We start from the raw sequence: 6424 nt of genomic DNA on the forward strand, positions 1-6424 counted from the left end.
TCACGCTCACCCTAACCCTAAACCTAACCCTCACCCTCACCCTATCCCTAACACTAACCCTAACACTAACCGCACCCTAAGCCTCCCCCTAACCCTATATCTAAACCTAAACCTCACCCTCACCCTAAACCTTACCCTAACCCTTAACCCCACCCTAAACCTAACCCTAAACCTCAACCACACCATCACCTTAACCATAACTCGAACCTTAACCCTAACAATAACACTAACCCTAACCCTAACCATCACCCTAACCCTATCCCTACCCCTAAACCTCACCCTCACCCTAACCCTAACTCTAACCCTAACCCTAACACTAAACCTCACCCTAAACTTAAACCTAACCCTCACCCTCACCGTAATCATAACCCTAACCCTAACCCTAACAATAACCCTCACCCTAACATTAACCCTCACCCTAACACTTACATTCATCCTAACACTAACCCTAAACCTAACACTAACCCTCGCACTAACCCTAACACTCACTCTAATCCTAAACCCCACCCTAAACCTAACACTAACTCTAACACTCACCCTCACCCTAGCCCTCACCCTAACCCTAATCCTAACACTCACCATCACCCTAACCATAATCGTAACTCTAACCCTCAACCTAACCCTAACCCTCAACCTAACCCTAACCCTCACCCTCACCGTAAACCTAACCCTCATCCTAACCCTAACCCTAACCCTCACCTTCACCCTAGCACTCACCCTAATACTAATCCTAACCCTAACCCTCAACCTAACCCTAAAATTAATCGAACCCTAACTCTCCCCCTCAACCTAACCCTAACCCTCACCCTAACCCTTACCCTCACACTCACCCTCACTCTCAGCCTAACCCTAAGCCTAAGCCTAACCCTAACTCTAACCCTCACACTCACCCTAACACTTACCCTAATCTTAATCCTAACCCTAAGCCTAACCCTCACCCTCATCCTAAAGCTCACCTTAACCCTAACTCTAACACTAACCCTAAACCTAACCCTCACCCTCAGCCTCAACCTTACCCTAACTCTAACCCTAAACCTCACCCTCACCCTAAACCTAACCCTAACCCTAACCTTCAACCTCACCGTATCCCTAACACTAAACCTCACCCTCACCCTAGCCCTCACCCTAACACTAATCTTAACCCTAACATTCATCCTAAACCTCCCAATAACCCTAAACCTAACTCTCACCCTAACCCTAACCCTCAACCTAACCCTGACTCTCAGCCTAAACTTAATCCTAACCCTAAACCTAACCCTAACCCTCAGACTCACCCTAACCCAAAACCTAATCTTAAACCTAACCCTAACCCTAACCCTCACCCTCACTCTAACCCTCAACTAACCCTAACCCTAACCCTAACACTAACCCTAAACCTAACCCTCACCCTCAGCCTCACCCTAACACTAACTTTAACCCTAAAATTCACCCTCACCCTAACCCTAACCCTAACCCTAACCCTAAACCTCAACTGAAACCTAACCCTAAACCTCACCCTCACCCTAGCCCTTACCTAAACCCTAATCCTAACCCTAACCCTCATCCTAACACTCCCCCTAACACTAACACTAACACAAAACTTAACCCTAACCCTAACCCTCGACCTATCCCTAATCCTATCCCTAAACCAAACCCTAACCCAAACCCTCCCCCTAACTCTCACTCTAAAGCTAACCCTAACCCTAAACCTAACCCTCACCCTAAGCTTAATTCTAACCCTAAACTTCACCCTCACACTAACACTAACTCTAACCCTAACCCAAACCCTAAACTTCACCCTAAATCGAACCCTCACCCTCACCCTCAATCTCACCGTAACTATAACCCTAACCCTAACAATAACACTAACCCTAACACTAACCATAACCATAACCCTCACCCTCAGCCTCACCCTCACCGCAAACTTATCCCTAAGCATAACACTCACAATAACCCTAACCCTAACCCTAATCCTAATCCTCACCCTCACCCCAACCTCACCTAAGCCTAACCCTAACCCTAACGTTAACCCTAGCCCTCACCGTAACCCTAACCCTAACCCTAACAATAACCCTAACCCTACCCCTAATCCTAACCCTCACCCTCACCCTAACCCTCACCCTTACTGTAACCCTAACCCTCACCCTGACCCTCACTCTCAGCCTAACCCTAAGCCTAAGCCTAACCCTAAACCTAACCTTTACACTCACCCTTACCTTACCCAAATCCTAATCCGAACTCTAGGCCTAACCCTCACCCTCACCCTAACCCTCACCCTAATTCTAACTGTAACACTAACCCTAACACTAACCCTGAACTTCAGCCTCAACCTTACCATGAATCTAACCCTAAACCTCACCCTCACCCTCACCCTAACCCTAACCATAAACCTCACCCTAAACCTAACCCTAAACCTCACCCTCACCTTAACCCTAATCCTAACCCTAAACCTCATCCTAAACATCCCCATAACCTTAACCCTAACCCTCACCCTAACCCTAACCCTCACCCTCACCCTCAGCTTAACCTTAAGCCTAAACCTAAACTTAAACCTAACCCTCACACTACCCTAACACTAAACGTAATCCTAACCATAACCCTAACCCTCACCCTCACCCTAACCCTGACCCTAACCCTCACGATAACCCTGACTCTAACACTAACTCAAACCCTAAACCTAACCCTCACCCTCAGCCTCACCCTAACCCTAACTCTAACCCTAAACCTCAAACTCACCCTATCCCTCACCCTAACCCTAAAGCTAAACCTAAGCCTAAACCTAACCCTAAACCTCATCCTCACCCTAGCCCTTACCTTAACCCTAATCCTAAACCTGACACTCATCCTAACCCTGCCAGTAAACCTAACCCTAACCCTCACCCTAACCCTAACCCTCACCCTCAACCTCACCCTCAGCCTCACCCTAAGCCTAACCCTAAACCTAACCCTAAAACACACACTCACCCTCACCCTAACAATAATTCTATCCGTAACCCAAACCCTAAACCATACCCTTCCCCTAACACTCACTCTAAACCTAACCATAACACTAACCCTAACACTAAACCTAAACCTAACCCTCACCCTAAACCTAGCTCTAACACTAAACCTCACCCTCACCCTAACACTAACTCTAACCCTAAACTTCAACATAACAGTAACCCTAATCCTCACCTTCACCCTCACCGTAACCCTAACCCTAACTCAAACACTAAACCTAACCCTAACCCTAATCTGAACCCTCACCCTCACCCTAACCCTAATCCTAACACTAACCCTCACCCTAACCCTAACTCTCACCCTTAATGTAACCCAAACACTCACTCTAGCCCTAACCCTAACCCTAATCCTAACCCTAATACTCATCATAAGCCTCACACTAACCCTAAACCTAAACCTCATCCTAACCTTAACCCTAACCAACAACCTAACCCTAAACCTCACTCTCAATGTAACCCTAATCTTCACCCTAACCCAAAACTTAACCTGAACCCTAACTCTCACCCTAACCCTAAACCTAACCCTCACCCTAACCCTAACACTCACCATCACCCTCAGTGTATCCCTAAGCCTAACCCTAACCAAAACCCTAACACTCACACTCAACTTAATCCTTACAGTAATCCTAATCCTAACCCTAATCCTAAACCTCACTCTAAGCCTCACCTTAACCCTAAGTCTAACCCTAAACCTCACCCTCACCCTAACACTAACCCTAACCCTTACCCTCACCCTAACCCTACCCCTAACCCTATATTTAACACTAAACCTCACCCTCACCCTAAACCTAACCCTAACCCTAAACCCCACCCTAACCCTAAAACTAACTCTCACCCGAACCCTCACCCTCACCGAAACTCACACCCTAACCCTAACAATAACACTAACCCTAAACCTAACCATCACCTTAACCTTAATCCTCACAACCACCATCACCCTCAGCCTAAAACTAAGCCTAAGCCTCACCCTAACCCTCATACTCATGCTCACCCTAACTCTAATCCTAACCCTAAACCTATCCCTAAACCTCAAACTAACCCTCACCCTGACCCTAACACTGACACTAACCCTAACCTTAAACCTCACCCTAACCCTCCCCCAAAACCTAACTCTAACCCTAAAACTCACCCTCACCCTAACAATAACCCTAACCCTAACCCTAATCCTCACCCCCAGCCTCACCCTAATCCTAACCCTCAACCTAGCCCTCACCCTAACCCTAATTCTAACCCTCATCCTCACCCTAACCCTAACCATCTTCACACTAAACGTAACACAAACCCTAACCAGAAACCTAAACCTCAATCGAACCCTCACCCTATCGTTAACCCTAACCCTAACCCTAACCCTAAACCTCACCCTAATCCTAACCCTAAACCTCACCCTAACCCTCAACCTAACCCTAACCCTCATCCTCACACTGAACTTAACCCGAACACTAACCCTCACCCTAAACCTAACCCTAACACTCACCCTTACCCTAACACTCACCCTCACCTTCAGCCTAACACTAACCCTCACCCTAACCCTAAATCTAACCCTCACACTCACACTAACCCTAACCCTAATCCTAACCATAACTCTAACCCTAAACCTCCCCCTCACCCTAACCGTCACCTTAAACCTAACCCTAACATTAATCCTAAACCTAACCCTAACCCTAAACCTCATCCTCACCCTAAACCTCACACTAACCCTAACACTAATCCTCAATCTAACCCTCACCCTAACCCTAACCCTAACCCTCACCCTGAACCTAAGCCTACGCTTAAACCTCACCCTCAACCTAACCCTAACTCTAACCCTAACCATAACACTAAACCTCACCCTATCCCTAACAATAATCCTCACACTCAACTTTATGCTCAGCCTAACACTAAGGCTAAAACTAACCCTAAAACTAACCCACACCAGCACTCACACCTTCACTGAAATTCGAACCCTAACCCTAACAATAACACTAACCCTAACTCTAACCATCACCCTCACCCTAATCCTCAACCCCACCCTCACCCTCAGCCTAATCCTAAGCCTAAGCCTCACCCTAACCCTCATACTCATGCTCACCCTAACTCTAATCCTAACCCTAAACATATCCCTAAACCTCAACCTAACCCTCACCCTCACCCTAACCTTAACACTAACCCTAACCCTGAACGTGACCCTAACCCTCCCCCTAAACTAACTCTAACCCTAAACCACACCCTCACTCTCACCCTAACCCTAACCCTAACTATAATCTTAAACTTCACCCTAAACCTAACCCTGACCCTCAACCTCAACCTCACTGTAACTCTAACCCTAACACTAACAATAACACTAACCCTAACCCTAATCCTAAACCTAACCATAACCCTCAACCTCAGCCTCACCCTCACCCCAAACTTAACACTAACCATAACACTAACAATAACCCTAACCCTAACCCTAACCCTAATCCTCACTCCCACCTCATCCTTAGTGTAACCCTAACCCTAACCCTAAACCTAACCCTCAAAGTAACCCTAACCATAACATTAACACTAACACTAATCCTAAACCTAATTTAAACACTAAACCTAAACCTAAACCTAACCCTAATCCTCAGCCTCACCCTAACCCTAATCCAAACCCTAACAATAACCCTCACCCTAACCCTAAGCCTCACCCTAACCCTAACCCTAACACTCACACTCACCCTCACCCTAACCCAAATCCTAAACCTAAACCTATCCCTAAACCTCACCCTAACCATCACCCTAGTCCTCACCCTAAACCTAATCCTAACCCTAAACCTCATCCTAAACCTCACCCTAACCCTAACCCTAACCCTAACCCTAAACCTAACCCTAACCCTCACCCTCCTGCTCGGCCTCAGCCTAAGCCTAAGCCTAAGCCTAACCCTAACCCTCATCCTATTCCTAACCCTAACACTATCCCTAACTCTAACCCTAAATCTAACCCTCACCCTAACCCTAACTCTAACCCTAACCCTAAAACTAAACCTCATCCTAAACCTAACCCTAAACCTCACCCTCACTGTAACAGTAACCCTAACCCTTACCCTAACAATAACCCTAACCCTAAACCTCACCTCAACCATTACCCACACCCTAACCCTCACCCTCACCCTAACATTTACCCTCACCCTAACTCTAACCCTAACGTAACACTAATGCTCACACTAACCCTAACCATCACCCAAACACTAAACCTTACCCTGACACTAACCCTATCCCTCATCCTCACCCTAGCCCTCATCCTAAACCTAATCCTCATCCTCACCCTAAACCTCACACTAACCCTAACACTAATCCTCAATCTAACCCTCACCCTCACCTTGACCCTAAACCTAACCCTCACCCTAACCCTAACCCTCACTCTTCACGTAACCCTCACCCTCAGCCTAACCCTCAACTTTACCCTTACCATCACCCCCACGCTAAAACTCACCCTAACCCTAACA

Source organism: Dipodomys merriami, unplaced genomic scaffold (genome assembly GCF_024711535.1).
Source record: "Dipodomys merriami isolate MVZ:Mamm:240054 unplaced genomic scaffold, mDipMer1.0.p SCAF_74, whole genome shotgun sequence".
Lineage (NCBI taxonomy): Eukaryota > Metazoa > Chordata > Mammalia > Rodentia > Heteromyidae > Dipodomys > Dipodomys merriami.